This window comes from Molossus molossus, unplaced genomic scaffold (genome assembly GCF_014108415.1).
Source record: "Molossus molossus isolate mMolMol1 unplaced genomic scaffold, mMolMol1.p scaffold_m16_p_14, whole genome shotgun sequence".
In the NCBI taxonomy this organism is placed as follows: Eukaryota; Metazoa; Chordata; class Mammalia; order Chiroptera; family Molossidae; genus Molossus; species Molossus molossus.
In genome coordinates, this window is record NW_023425349.1 from 34,268,906 (window position 1) to 34,286,060 (window position 17,155).

Here is a 17,155-nt window from a genome sequence, read left to right on the forward strand (position 1 = left end):
TGAGAAAGGAGAGCCAAGGATGGATGTCCTGAAGCCCTGGATTCTCTCCAACTCTTACAGGGCCATCAGGCAATTTTTTTTTTTTATCCTCACCCAAGGACATTTTTCCATTTTTTGTTCAGATAGAGTGGGAGGGAGAGAGAGGAAGAGAGAGAGAGAGAAACATCGACATGAAAGGGACACACGACCCATCAGGGCCTGAGACAAACTGCAACCCAGGGACGCGCCCTTAGGGGAAACGGAACCCGGGTCTCTCCAGGCCGCAGGCTGCGCTCTAACCGCTGAGCCAAACTGGCCAGGGCGCCATCAGGCAATTTTGAGAGGGTAGTCTGGCCAAATTCACACAGTAGCTCGGCTTGGAATGTGAAATGGTTGGTTATAAGGCGCAGTAGCATGGCTTGGAATGTGAACCCGGGGCTTGAGTAGTGACTGTTCAGCTGGAACCAGGCACTCACTCAATCTTGTGACGCTTTCTGCAGGCACATCACATTACATAGCAGCCAACTGAAAAGTACATTAAGCTGTTAACCTCAGAAGAGAGATGGAAGAATGTAAGGGAAGGGAGGAAGAAATGGGATGTGTGTGTGTGGGGTGGGGGTGGGGTGAAATGGAAGACATAAAGGAAAAAAAGGATTAGGAAGCAGAGAACTGGGTTTATTTCAAAGTCTGCTACTAATTAATGACAACATGATTTGGGGCAAGTTATTAACTACTTAATTCCTTGAATATATTCTAAAAAGATAATTTTTTTTTTTTTAATCCTCACCCGAGGATATTTTTCCATTTTTTGTACAGATAGAGCGGGAGGGAGAGAGAGGAAGGGAGAGAGAGAGAGAAACATCGACGTGAAGGGACACATCGAGTGGCTGCCACCCGCACGACCAACCAGGGCCGGGGACAAACTGCAACCGAAGTACGTGCCCTTAGCGGGAACTGAACCCGGGTCTCTCCGGACCACAGGTCGACGCTTTAACCGCTGAGCCAAACTGGCCAGGGCAAGATAATTTTTTTTTAAGAAACAGAAAATATATTAGGCAGATACATGATAGAGAAAGACCCACTAAGAAATAAATTTGTCAGAGAGAGGTTTAGGGGTAATTATATATTATACACTAAGAACAACCTTAGTTTCCATTAGGGGCTGAGAAGAGCTGTGAGAGGGTTAAATTAAATAAGGTATAAAAATGTCTGCCGCTTTGCTTGGCTCAAAGTAGTCAATCAATAAATAGTAATACTTTAAAATTTTAATATACATGCCCACCAGGTTGGTAAAAAAAATTTAAAGTCTAATAATATTGTTAGAGAGAGAAAGTGGAACTACCAGAACACTTACATATTGTTGGTGGTATTATAAATCAGATAACCACCTTGGAAAACAATTTGGCCTTACCTAATGAAGTTAATGGAGCATTTACCCTTTAGCCTAGCATTTACCCTATAAGTCCATTTTTAGGTATAAATCCTAGGGAAACTCTCATAAAATGGTATATACAAGGATGTGTGCAATAGCACTGATCATAACAGCAAACCTCAAAACCAACCAGATGGCTATTAATGGTGAATGGAGAAATAACTTGTAGTATGTCCATATAATGAAAGCTATATAGTAGTAAAGATGAGAGAACTACAGTTATACACATTAACATTGTTAAATCTCCGGAATATAATATTTAGGAAAAAAACAAATTGCAAAAAATTATGTACATTATTATTCCATTTACATAAAGTTAAAGATCATGCAAAACTATATCATTAGGAATATATACTTTCAAGGTAAACCTATAGAGAGAAGCAAGAAAATGAAAAATATAAAATTCAGACTAGAGGTTAGGGAGAGGGGGATGGGATGGAGAAAAGCATACTGAAGGCTTCAAGCTACACTTTGCTCATGTTATTGTAACCCTTTACAATAAACTTTATATATATTCAATATATAATAAAAGAACTAAAAATTAAAGTGAATATACCAACTGTATATGAAATATTCTTCCTGTCTTACACAGAAAAGTAATCTTAAAATTACCCTTATTGAAACAATAGGTACAATTTGGGTCACTACATTTTAAAAAATGTTTTATTTTGAGATAATTTTAAATTTTCAGGAGATTTCTCCCTGGCTGGTTTGGCTCAGCGGTAGAGTGTCGGCCTGCAGACCAATGAGTCCCAGGTTTGATTCCGGCCAAGGGTATGTACCTCGGTTGTGGTTCATCCCTGGCCCGGGTTGGGGTCGTGTGGGAGGCAACCAGTCGATGTGTCCCTCTCACATCAATGTTTTTCTCTCTCTCTCTCCCTTTCTCTCCCTCCCACTCTATCTGAAGATAAATAGAATAAAAATATCCTCAGGTGAGGATAATAATAATATAATCATAAATTTTCAGAAGATTTCTGAAAATAGTATAGAGAATTTCCATACACCCTTCACCCACCTTACTCTTATGTTAACATCTTATATAACCATAGAACAATTAACAAGCTAAGAAGTTAACCTTGGTATACTATTAATTGAAGTGCATAAATTATTTATTTTTAACCAATTCTTTCTATTACTGTGCTTTTTAAAAATTCCAGAATCCCACATTGTATGTAGTTGTTTTGATTACCTTGACACTTCTGAAGGGTACTGAACAGTTGTTTTGTAGAATGTGCCTCAACTTGAGGGTTTTTTAAAAGTTAGGGGTTCTTTTATTTATTTATTTTATATAATTAAAAAAAAATTTTATTGATTCTTAGACAGAGAGGAAGGAGAAGGGATGGAGAGAGAAAAAGAGAGAAACAATTAATGTGGGAGCAAAACATTGATCCGCTGCCTCCTGCATGCCCCCTCCTGGGGATCGAGCCAGCAACCCGGGCATGTGCCCTGACTGGGAATCAAACCCACAACCTTTTTTTTTCTTTATTGATTTTAGAGAGAGAGGTAGGGAGAGGGAGAGATAGAAACATTGATGAGAGAGAACATCGATTGGCTGCCTCCTGCATACCCTCCACTGGGGATTGGACCCACAACCTGGGCATGTGTCCTGACCAGGAATTGAACCAGCGACCTCTTGGTGCATGGGTCAATGCTCAACCACTAAGCTACACTGGCCAGGAAAACCTGCAACCTTTTGGTGTATGGTACAACACTCCAACCAACTGAGCCACACCTGCCAGGGCAATTTGAGTTTGATGTCCCCTTCTCAGTGCATCATCTTAGTAGTTGTATGTATTCTTGGCGATCTGAACCTAAATCACTTGGCTAGGATGGTGTCCGCCAGAACTCTCCACTATAAACTTACAATTTTTCCCTTTGTAAATACTAAATATTTTGGGGAAGAGTCATCATATTCAAAAAAGAAGATAGAAAAACAGTAGAGTCATAAAAGATGCACCAAAAAGAAGTCAAGGAATAGCACCAGCCTCTATATAACATGGCTATAGGAACTAAGCTCTTCCATTTAAACATGAGAATTTGAAGGTAGAAATTAACAGGTCCCACCTTGAGTTGATCATATCCAAGCTGCCTTGACCTTGGACTGAATCATATAACATGGAAATGAAATGACTTTGACAAAACTTGGGGGTTGGAGGTGGAGTAGTGATTTATTAGCCTCTAGTCTTCCAATTGACAACACATTGCAAACCAACTTCAAGTTTCCCCAAGCTGTGATTCTGTGCTCCCCCTACACGTACTTTACACACACACACAAAATAGCTGAATTTACTAAGTACAAAGTTTTGGAGGAAGTCTTTAAGTTTATATTTAACTCAATCTGAAAACCACATAAACTATAATACAAAATAAAGTCTAGCAATGGCATTTATGATACCAGCCTAGCCAATGACTTTTAGTAATAGAGTATGGGCTCTTAATGGACAAATCTGTCTTCCAGAGAATGGAGCTCTTCCAACACAGGAACAAACTCCTGGTTGACTTGAATGTTTTTGAGAATCTCACACAGAAGTAGATGTACACATCATCCCCGGACCGAAGTAAGAGCCACATTTTCCTCAAACTGTTATGTAAAATCATGAAAGTTTCCAGTCTATTTAATTAAGATTTCTCAGAGTTAGGTATTATATCCAATGCACAAATCCCCAGAGTTATTCCAGAAATCAACATTCCTCCATCCCAGTTCCCACCATGTGAATTTCAGCAAATCTAACAAAAGTTTTATTCTTAAACTTTTTTTCCCCTTTATTGATTTTAGAGAGAGGGGAAGTGAGAGGGAGAGAGAGAGAGAAACATCGATGAGAGAGAACATCCACTGGCCACCTCCTGCATGCCCCCTACTGGGGATCGGGCCCACAACCTGGGCATGTGTCCTGACTGGGAATCCAACCAGCGATCTCTTGGTGCATGGGTCGATACTCAACCACTGAGCCACACCAGCTGAACCTCTTCTTCTTTTTAAATGCAACAGAAGAACATAAAAATAATAATAATAAGCAAGTCTAACCACAAAATGCTTTTAAAGGCTCAGTCTGAGACCCACCAGCACTCCGCACTACACTTCTCTTCTCAGTTATAGTCCCGACCTTATCCCCTCCTGATTTCAACCACAACTTCTTCCTGAGAGGAAATACTCTCGGAAAACAAAGATCTTTCAAACTCCAGGAGGTGTGGGGAGATATTAAAACATCTACTAGTCTATGATGCCATTTACATGACTTCATCTTCAGTTTCCTACTTCTGATTCCTGGCTTTTGGAAACATTTGTTGTGAATTTTTTTCTTGAGTCCTCTACATAGAGAAAACAAAGTGTGTCTTAAAACCCTTATTTACAACCTGCTTCTTCCAAAGGTGATTCATGGACCCCTAATAGCCTTTGGATTAACTTGATTTGGTTTCAGGTGATGTAAAGCAAAGAGTTGAAGATGAATATAAAATAAACTTTAAACACAAAATGGAGTAGAAAGGAACCTATAAAACACTACAGTTTTTTAGCTACTGCTTCTGTTTTCAAACTCACAGTATTTCTCAGGAGGTATCAGCTTAATCTATAAGGCAGGCTTTGTAAAGCAACTGTGTGCTACAAAACCACCTCTTGCCCTGGCCAGTTTGGCTCAGCGGTTAGAGCGTCGGCCTGCGGTCCGGAGAGACCCGGGTTCGGTTCCCGCTAAGGGCACGTACTTCGGTTGCAGTTTGTCCCCGGCCCTGGTTGGTCGTGCGGGTGGCAGCCACTCGATGTGTCCCTTCACGTCGATGTTTCTGTCTGTCTCTCCCTTCCTCTCCCTCCCTCCCACTCTATCTGTACAAAAAATGGAAAAATATCCTCGGATGAGGATTAAAAAAAAACACAAAAAAACAAAAAAACCACCTCTTTTCTGCCTAGAGCTTTGAATTGGGTCTGAACTAATACTGGAGTCCACACAATCTACTTCTGGAGCTTGTAATTTTGCAGTCTCACAAAGTAAGTTCCTTATTAGGTAGTATAATCCTGATGCTTTGGGGATGGTTTATTGTCCCTTTCCTTTAGTCTATAAAAATGAGTTAATGTTTACTAAGCTAGTCTTAACTGTTTTGAACATAAAGGTAGTTAACAAATGTCTGTTGAATGGAATCTTAGAAACTAAGTGTAATGCTGTCTTTGAAACAAATATTATTTGTTTTAAAATTGGGGGCAAGAAAGAGCACTGACCAATGGGGAGTTTGGAAACCTCTGTTCTACATTCCTAAATTATTTGGCAAATGACTCATTCCTTCAGTTTTCTAGCTTTTCTCATCTATAATAAAGGGCAATGCCTGTCACTTCCCCCTCTCATTCTAAAAAATACAGTGTAAAACCAGGATTTTCAAATGGTGTTATGTAGAGCAGGGAGGGTTCTCAGGAGCTGAAATAGGGTGAGAAGTAGAGGGGAGCAAGGAAGAAGAGGGCACTTCCTGCCTCAACTTGAATAACTGCTTTTATCTGGGAGTTTCCTATATTTTAAATAGAAAAAGTGGTTTCTCCTGCTAAAAAAACAAAGTTGGAAAATGATCTAGATGCTTCTGGGATAGTGCTTATTTGAGTAAGTTAAAATGTACATTTGTAGATGGAATGTCAACCTCCAGCAAGGCCAAATGCAGTTCAAAGTCCTTAAATAGCCTCTCTCGATGTACCTAACCTTGGCACATATGTGACCTTGAACAAAATTCCCAACAAAACACATAAGTACTGGGACCATTTGAAGATATTTACCTCATCACTGTAGTCTTTTCTATTCCTAGTTACCCCATAGTTCATTTCAAGGTACTTAGTCTTCTCCTCCCTTGTTTTCATGACAATTTTTCTTGTTTTTCTCCCACTATAGAGCTAGGCTTTCCTAAATTTAAACCCTGGAGCCAACACTTAACAAATGTGTAACCTTGGGCTGAGATAATCACTCTGAACTTCAGATTTCTTATCTCTCATGTAAAGATAATCACTTCACCTTGACTGTGAGGATGATATCAAATAAGGCACATCAAGCATATAGTGCCTTACACATAATAGGTACTCTTCCCTCAAAGCATTCTTTTCGTCTTTTTTTTTTTTTTAAATATGTTTTTATTGATTTTTTAGAGATAGTGGAAGGCAGAGGGAGAGTTAGTTAGAAACATCATTGTGAGAAACATCCATCGGCTGCCTCCTGCACGCCCCCTACTGGGGATCAAGCCTGCAACACGGGCATGTGCCTTGACTGGGAACCAAATGGGACTTCTGGGTCCATGGGACCATGTTCAATCCACTGAGCCACACTGGTCAGGCCAAAGCATTGTTCTTATCCCTGTTCTCTGGTGTGCTTTCCCTGAGTTATGAGATTATATCATCTCATTTTATCTCTAGCCCTAGCTCCTAAAACTATCTAGACCCAAACTCATACTGTTGGACATTTCCTCTTAGGTGCTCACTAGCATATCAAGATAAACATATTTCAAAATGACATTTCTCACCTTTTATGATTTTAAGCATATCTGCTCATCTGCCTTACTATTCTGCAACTATTGTTCATAAAATCTAAGATTCACCTTCAGTTCCTTCTCTGATAACCTGATAGGTCCTATATATTCCATCTGAGGGTCTCTTAAAACTATTACCTCCTTTCTAATCCCACTAATATCATTTCAGATTCTTTACATTTTCCTCCTGGGTTTAATATCCTGCTTCCAACTTTTCTAAATTATCCACTGCTTCCCTAAAGCAGAATACTGGTCATGTCTTCTTATCTACCAGCTCCAAAACCTTCAACGGCTTCCCATGGGTTACTGAATGAAGTTCAGATATTATCAGCCCACATTCAAAATGCTCTAATTTGAACTTAAACTATTCTTTCATCTTTCCTTCCACTATTTATGGTTATTCAATTTGGCCTACGTAAGGGAATATAGTCAATAATATTGTAATAACTATGCCAGGTGGGTACTTGAAATATAGGGGGGACCATTCGTAAAGTATATGATTGTCTAACCACTATGCTGTACAGCTGAAACCAATACGAAACAATATATATATATATTTTTATCCTCACCCGAGGACATTTTTGTGTGAGGGAGAAAGGAAGGAAGAGACAGAGAGAAACATTGATGAGAGAGAGACACATCGACTGGTTGCCAACCACACAATCCCAACTGGGGCTGGGGACAAACTGCAACCGAGGTACATGTCCTTAGTGGGAACTGAACCCAGGTCTCTCTGGTCCGTGGGCTGATGCTCTAACTGCTGATCCAAACTGGCCAGGGCCAATATAAAATAATTCTGAATGTAAACTATAATTGAAAAAAAATTGGCCTATGTACAATTCCTATATATGGCTCATACCTATGCCACTGCTCACACTGTTCCTTCCAAAGGTAATGCTCTGCTCTACATCCGTCAAAATCTCTTCAAAGGCTATTTTACAAAGGCCAGCTCAAAACCCATAAATTTCTCAATGAAGTTTCTCTGTTCCCCAGATCCAGAAATAACCTTTTATCCCTCCTAACTCCCTACTACTTGGATGGTATTATTCTCCTAAAATTAATCATTTTTTTCCCTTGTGTTATGATTATTTTTTTATTTTATTTCCTCTAAAAGACTGCTAAGTATGACCATGTCTAATTAATTTTTGTGTCCTCTAAAGACCTAGCATAGGGCCTGACTGCTGAATAGGAGACTGATTTTTTAAAAATAAACTTAAAAAAAGAATGAAGACCATTAGTAGATAAGTTAATTAAGAATATCAGCCCATATAGACCAGTGAAACAGAACAGAAAACCCAGAAATGGACCCAAGGCAATATGCTCAATTAATATTTGACAAAGGTGGCAAGAGCATACAGTGGAGTAAAGACAGCCTCTTTAATAAATGCTATTGGGGAAATTGGACAGCTACATGCAAAAAATGAATCTAGACCATCAACTTACACCATACACAAAAATAAACTCAAAATGGATAAAAGACTTAAATGTGACCCGTGAATCCATAAAAATTCTAGAAGAAAATGTAGGCATCAAAATTCCGGACATCATACACAACAGAATTTTCACTGATACATCACCTAAGGCAACAGAAACAAAGGAAAAAATGAACATATGGTACTACATCAAACTCAAAAGCTTCTGCACAGCAAAAGAAACAATTATCAAAATGGAAAGGCAACCCACTGTATGGGAGAACATCATTGCCAATGATATATCAGATAAGGAGTTAATTTCCAATATATATAGAGTGCTCATACAACTCAACAAAAGGAAGACAAAGAACCCAATTAAAAAATGGGCAGAGGAGCTGAATAGACTCTTCTCCAAACAGGACATACAAATGGCTAAGAGACATATGAAGAAATGCTCAACATCACTAATCGTCAGAGAGATGCAAATTAAAACAACAATCAGGTATCACCTCACACCTGTCAGAATGGCCACCATCAACAAATCATCAAACAACAAGTGTGGCGAGGGTGTGGAGAAAAGGGGATTCTAGTACACTGCTGGTGGGAATGCAGACTGGTGCAGCCACTATGGAAAATAATATGGTGTTACCTCAAAAAATTAAGAATTGAACTTCCATTTGACCCAGTGATCCCACTTCTAGGAATATACCCTAAGAAGCTGAAACACCAATCAGAAAGAATGTATGTACCCCCATGTTCATAGCAGCACTATTTACAATAGCTAAGATCTGGAAACAGCCCAAGTGTCCATCAGTAGACAAATGGATAAAAAAGCAGTGGTACATATACACAATGAAGTACTATGCAGCTGTAAGAAAGAAAGATCTCTTATCCTTTGAGACGACATGGAGGGACCTGGAAAGTATTATCCTAAGTGAAATAAGCCAAGCAGAAAAAGACAAATACCACATGATCTCACTTATATACGGAATATAATGAACATAACAGTCTGAGGAATACAGCAGACCCAGAAACATGGAAGTAGGGCACAGACTGACATCCCTCAGAAGAGGGGGTGAGGGGGTGGGAAGAGATAAACCACAGAACTTATATGCATGTATGCATAACCAATGGACATGGACAACAAAGCCAGGGACGGGGTGGGGGTGGGGGATGGGGAGGAGGGTGTCATAGGGGAAAAAAGGAGAAACATCTGTAACAAAAAAAATTTAAAAAATATATATCCATTCTCTCACAAGTAAAAAAAAAATTGCTATTAAAAATTAACACATTTAATTAAAAAAAAAAGAATATCAGCCCAAGGAAAACCTTTCTGAAAAATACGTGCTACAAGATGTCTCTTGCTGATCATCTTCATCAAGACAATTGCTATAAAGAATGAAAATACTGCCCTGGCCGGTTTGGCTCAGCGGTTAGAGCGTCGGCCTGCGGTCCTGAGAGACCCGGGTTCGGTTCCCACTAGGGGCGTGTACCTCGGTTGCAGTTTGTCCCCAGCCCTGGTCGGTTGTACGGGTGGCAGCTGCTCGATGTGTTCCTTTCACATCGATGTTTCTCTCTCTCTCTCTGTTCCTCTCTCTCCCTCCCACTCTACCTGAACACAAAAAATGGAAAAATGTTCTCGAATGAGGAAAAAAAAAAAAAAATGAATGAAAATACTTTATCTGGTGATGTTTAAAATCAGCTCAGCGATCTGTACATCTCTCAGTTAAAATCAATCCATAGACACATTCCTCTTAGCTGCTCTACTTCATTAGATACAAATGTGGCAGCGATAAAGTAGGGAGCTTCTGTGACTAACATAACCCCACATCCTAAACTGTGAGGGATTTCCTGGGCCCTACATGCTTACTTCTCTGCTTGTGGTCTATACTCTACTACTCTACTTCATAGCAGAGGGCAGAACCTTACTAATGTTATCAGGTAAATAAGCTGTGAGGTTAAGTCACTGCAGTATGAGGTTCCCTGTGGAGTGTGGAGTCTAGCTTGACTGATGGACAGAAAATGAGTTAAGATGCTGTTACTATAATCCAGAGTAAAAATAATAAACAGATAAATTAAGGCACTGGCAATGGGGATGGAGTGAAGTGGTTACATTTAACAGTTATATAAGAGGTAAAAATCAACAAAGAATTGATCTTGGTGAATTCACTCAAGTCCAGGATCTGGAGTTCAGTTCTTAGGCTTGGAAATTTGGTATTGGCTGTTTGTTGAGACTGAACCCATAATTCAAATGAACATTAATAGGTTTCAGAGGCTGATGTAAAACCAGAATGGCAAATTATTTTTTGCAATAAAATACAATAATTGTCATAGTGATTACAATATTTGCTTTGGCATATTCAAACTTTTCTCCTTGTAGGAAGACTATATAAGAAACCAGTCATCAATAGAAGGTTGCTTGATCAATACAGAATTAGAGGTAGAAAAATTAAATATTGTGTTTCAAATGCTTAATAGCATCAGGTTCAATGGGGTGATAGGAATGTTCAAGTTTGTGAGCAACAGTCTCTCCTTGGACAGTACATACTTGGATAGGCACAATTAAAGTATGCTCTCACTCTCCTGTTTCTATGTTGCCTTTGCTAACCAACAGCACTTCTAGAATATTCTTTAGATAAATATCTTTAGTCATCTTAAACTTTCCAGTCTGTCTATTACAGGATTTTGAATAGTGTTACCTGAAATTGTGTTAATGTTACAATTTAATTTTCAGTTGTAAATCTAATTTCCCTTATTTCCAAGATTTTAGAGATGGGGTTGGGGGAACAACTGACCTCTCAGTCACCATATACTGCCTACAAACTCCCAGTGAAAGATGAAAATGACAATGGGAGAGAGAGGGAAATGGGAAGGATCCAAACAAAATATGGGTTTACAAAGAGGAGGATCTTGCAGGCAATAAACCTTAGGCTGGATACATAAAATTCTATAATTTAAACAGATCAAATCCTGACATATTATATCACCAAAACATCTGAAGAGAAATACTGAAAAGTGTCCTTGGGACAGTCATTTAGCCAGAAACTTTTCATAATATATCTTCCTTATATTAATACATCTACCATTTATTGAATACCCACAATGTCCTAGGTACTATGGGAAAAGTGAAAATTACCTACAAGTAATCTCCACCCTTGAGAAGCTCACTATTTAGAAGGGCACATAACAAGTACTTACAAAACAGTGGGATAAGTGAGATAAGAGAAGTAGCTTTAGTTGGAGCACAGAGGAAATAGTAAACACTTCTGTCTGGGGAAAGGCAGGGTGGGGATAGTAAAGAGTTATATCACAAAGGACGTAACTCCTGTGTGCTGACTCATTATCACCAGTGTTAAACTTGGCAATGGCTTATCCAACTGAATGGATGCATACCTGTAACACAGCAGAAGGCTCTAAACCATAACTTCCAACCCTGGTCATAAAACCTCAAACTGTTCTATTTTTAAATATGAAGAAATTCTAAATTTAAACCCATTTAAATTCACTTTTTTAGTTCATTAAAAATTATAGAAATAATAAGAACAGTCATACAGGCACATTTTAATGAGTTTGGTAGGTAAGTAAGGGGTATTGTGATATCAAAATTACAGTTATTGGATATTATAGCAGCAAAAATGATGCAAATTCCTGACTGAACCCTATTGTCCTGGTTTTCTACTTTAATCTTTAGTCTGTTAATGTTCATTTAAGACTTACCATGTGCATTTTGTAATAAATATATATATTAAGTCATCATGTTGTACATCTTAAACTTAAACAATGTTATATGTCAATTGTATCTGAATAAAGTTGGGGACAAAAAACAGCCCTATCATGTACATGTTACACTGAAATGCACAAATGAGTAAGACTGTGAATAAGGGAGAAAATTAGATCTAATGGTACAAATAGATATCATGCAAATGATAAGTGCCTTAAGGTGACTTGGGGGAAGAGGTAGTAAATAAAGTGCCAAAATGATTCTGAGGAAGTAGAGTTAATATAGTTAGAGAAGTAAAAAAAAGGCTTAATAGAAAGTTGCATTTGAGCTGTGTCTTACCACAGCTGTTGAAAGTCTTCACAAAGAATAGATTCAAGCCTTTGTTCTCCTGATAATCAAATAACCTTTTAAAAAGATGTCATATTAATTAAAATTTTATCATTGCAGCCCGGCCATTGCAGCCTGGCTCAGTGGTTGAGTGTCATTGATTCATGTGCCGAGAGGTCACCAGTTCGATTTCCAGTCAGGGCACATGCCCAGGATGTGGGCTGAATCGCCTGTGAGGGCCATGCAGCTGGTGGCCAATCAATGTTCTCGCTCATCGATGTTTCTGTCTCTCTCTCCCTCTCCCTTCCTTTCCCTCTAAAAAATCAATAAAGAAAAATTTTTAAAAATTTTATCACTGCATACATATTAATAACTATATCTAGTTATACAATACTTTATGGATATAATGTGATAAACATTTTTTTAAATGAAAGATCAAAAGTAGAAAAGTAGAAAAATAAATAAGGTGTAAAGTTTAGTAATTGTGTATAAACCCTCTATGACCCCAGTGTTTTATTATTACTCAACATTTTCTTGTTCAGAGCTCTTGAAGGCCAAGTAGTTTTCTTAGTTGTTGGCTCTCTTGAAAGGATGATTAAGAGATTGAAAAAGCAACAACAAAATTTTCTTTAAAGGTATATTTGGTCTTACTAACCCATGTATTATAGAATTTTGTTATCATATAATTCATTAAACCTCATTGTATTGCTTTAAACCTGTTGGACCTTTCATTTTACATTTATTTATTTATTTTTATTTAAATTAATTAATTTATTTTTGTTACAGATGTTTCTCCTTTTCCCCCCACTGATTCCCCTCTTCCTCTCCCTCCCCGCCCTCTCCCCAGCTTTGTTGTCCATGTCCACTGTTCATGCATACATGCATATAAGTTCTGTGGTTTATCCCCCCCTTCTGGGGATAGTCAGTCTGTACCCCACTTCCACGTCTCTGGGCCTACCCCATTCCTCAGACTGTTATGTTCATTATATTCCACAAATAAGTGAGATCATATGATACTTGTCTTTCTCTGTTTGGCTTGTTTTGCTTAGGATGATACTTGCCAGGTCCCTCCATGTCATCTCAAAGGATAAGAGATCTTTCTTTCTTACAGCTGCATGGTACTCCATTGTGTATATGTACCACTGCTTTTTTATCCATTCGTCTACTGATGGACATTTGGGCTGTTTCCAGATCTTAGCTATTATAAATAGTGCTGCTACAAACATGGGGGTACATATATTCTTTCTGATTGGTGTTTCAGCTTCTTAGGGTATATTCCTAGAAGTGGGATCACTGGGTCAAATGGAAGTTCAATTCTTAATTTTTTGAGATAATACCATATTGTTTTCCATAGTGGCGGCACCAGTCTGCATTCCCACCAGAGGTGTACTAGAATCCCCTTTTCTCCACACCCTCGCCAACACTTGTTGTTTGATGATTTGTTGATGGCGGCCATTCTGACAGGTGTGAAGTGATGCCTCATTGTTGTTTTATTTTGCATCTCTCTGATGACTAATGATGTTGAGCATTTCTTCATAAGTCTCTTAGCCATTTGTATGTCCTGTTTGGAGAGGAGTCTATTCAGCTCCTCTGCCCATTTTTTAATTGGGTTCTTTGTCTTCCTTTTGTTGAGTTGTATGAGCACTCTCTATATATTGGAAATTAACTCCTTATCTGATATATCATTGGCAATGATGTTCTCCCATACAGTGGGTAGCCTTTCCATTTTGATGATTGTTTCTTTTGCTGGGCAGAAGCTTTTAAGTTTGATGTAGTCTCATATGTTCATTTTCTCCTTTGTTTCTATTGCCTTAAGTGACGTGTCAGTGAAAATTCTGCTCTATATGATGTCTGAAATTTTGTTGCCTACAGTTTCTTCTAGGATTTTTATGGATTCATGAGTCACATTTAAGTCTTTTATCCATTTTGAGTTTATTCTTGTGTATGGTGTAAGTTGATGGTCTAGTTTCATTTTTTTGCATGTAGCTGTCCAACACCATTTATTAAAGAGGCTGTTTTTACTCCACTGTATGCTCTTGCCACCTTTGTCAAATATTAATTAAGCATATTGCCTTGGGTCCATTTCTGGGTTCTCTGTTCTGTTCCACTGGTCTATATGGCTGTTCTTGTGCCAGTACCAGGCTGTTTTGATTACAGTGGCTTTGTAGTATAACCTGAAATCTGGTAATGTGATCCTTCCTAGTTTGTTCTTCTTTTTCAAGATTGCTGTGGCTGTTTGAGGTCTTTTTTGGTTCCATATGAACTTTTGACGTATTTGTTCCAGTTCTGTGAAGTAAGTCATTGGTATTTTGATGGGGATTGCATTGAACCTATAGACTGCTTTGGGTAGTATGGACATTTTAATGATGTTAATTCTTCCAATCCATGAACAAGGTATGTGCTTCCACTTTTTTATATCTTCCTCTATTTCTTTTTTCAATGACCTGTAGTTTTCTGTGAATAGGTCCTGCATTTCTTTGGTTAAGGTTATTCCTAGGTATCTTAATTTTTTTTGCTGCAATGGTAAATGGGATTGTTTTCTTAACTTCTCTTTCTGTGAGTTCATCATTGGGGTATAAGAATGCCATAGATTTCTTGACGTTACTTTTGTATCCTGCTACTTTGCCAAAGTCATTTATTAAGTCTAGTAAATTTTTGATGGAGTCTTTGGGGTTTTCTATGTATAGTATCATGTCATCTGCGAATAATGACAATTTCACTTCCTCCTTTCCAATTTGGACCCCTTTTACTTTTTCTTCCTAATTGCTGTGGCTAAGACTTCAAGTACTATGTTAAATAAGAGTGGCGAAAGTGGACATCCCTGTCTTGTTCCTGTTATTAAGGGAAATGCTTTTACTTTTATCTATTTTGACTGTAGAAATTTTATTTTAAAAATATATTTTAATTTTTTGCCTGGCTGGTGTGGCTCAGTGGTTGAGCTTCAACCCATGCACCAAGAGGTTGCCAGTTGGATTCCTAGTCAGGGCACATGCCCAGGTTGTGGGTCCAATCCCCAATGGGGGGCATGCAGGAGGTGGCCAATTGATGTTCTCGCATCAATGTTTTTATCTTTCTCCCTCTCCCTTCCTCTCTCTCTCTCAAATCAATAAAGAAAAAATATTTAAAAAATATATATATAATTTTTATTGTTGATACTATTACAGTGTCCCCATTTCCCACCCCCTACCCTTTGCTCCCCTCCACCCAGCCCCTACCTACCCCCTTCTCTTTGGCCATCACCCCACTTGTCAATGTCCATGGGTTATGCATATATGTCTTTGGCGTGGACTTTAGAATTTTTTTATCATATAATTCATCAAACCTCATTTTATTGCTTTAAACCTGCTGGATCTTTCATTTTAGTAGAAAAATATTTAATTTCCTACAGCAGTAACCAAGGGAGTGGAAATCCCTTAACTGGTATACTTTGCTCCCCCACCAGTTCCCACCTGTTTCTTCATTTCACACGCTCATAAACCTACTTTATTCTTTACACAGAACACTGTTAATGCTCTTTGATGTTTTGTTATGTTTTTTAATCCTCACCCAAGGACATTCCTCCATTTTTTGTTCAGATAGAGTGGGAGGAAGAGAGAGAAACATTGACACGAAAGAGACACATCGAGTGGTTGCCATCCGCATGACCCAACCAGGGCGGGGGACAAACTGCAACCCAGGTACCTGCCCTTAGTGGGAACCGAACCCAGTCTTTCTGGACCGCAGGCCGATGCTCTAACTGCTGAGCCAAACCGGCCAGGGCAAGTAATGTTCTTTATATCTAATCACCAGTACTACACAAATCAGTGCTTTTTTAATTCAATTTTTAAAAATATGGTTTGACTGATTTTTAGAGAGAGAGGAAGGAAGACAGAGATAGAAACATCCTTGTGAGAGAGAAACATTGATCGGCTGCCTCCTGCACGCCCCCTATCGGGGATCAAGCCTGAAACCTGGGCATGTGCTCTACCGGGAGTCAGCTGAGACCTCTCAGTCCATGGGATCATGCTCAATCCACTGAGGAACAATGGGGCCTCAGTGCTTTTTAAAAATAACTCCTTTAAATATCTGAACCTATAAGAAGGATCGACAGAGATTCTCATCACTTGCATTTGTCCAGCTTTTATAGCTTATAAAAATTATCTCATTAAGCTCTGGCTGGTTTGACTTAGCAGTTAGAGCATCTGCCCAGGGTCCGAGGGGTCACGGCTTTGATTCCAGGTCAAGGGCCACATACCTGAAATGCAAGTTCAATCCTGTCCCCAGTTAGGGTCCTGCAGGAGGCAACCAATTGATATCTCTCTCTCTCTCTCTCTCTCTCCTCCCCTCCCTTCTACTCTATCTAAAAATTAATGGAAAAGTATCCTCAGGTGAGGATTAACAACAACAAAGTCATCTCATTAAGCAAAGGCTCAGAGAGATGGTAAGTGGAAAATCTCAGAACTGGAATTCATGCCTTTTATTTTAAAATCCTAAAACCAGGAGGCCCATTTCAACCTAATTGGGTGACCATTTCTCTACTCCAAACCACAGGGATTCTTTTTGCTGTGCAGAGTGTCTCAAATTGAATTTATTTTATTTTATTTAAATGAAGATCTAACCTACTTGGCTATCATTTTGCCTGAGCCAACACATATGACCATCCAGGTTGTAACTGCATACCTTCAGTGGTCACCATTAACAGAATGCAATGGGAACTGTGCCCCTGGACTTATAGATTGTCAGTCTATGATATTGGCTTTTTTTTTTTTTTTAATCCTCATCCGAGGACATTTTTCCATTTTTTGTACAGACAGAGTG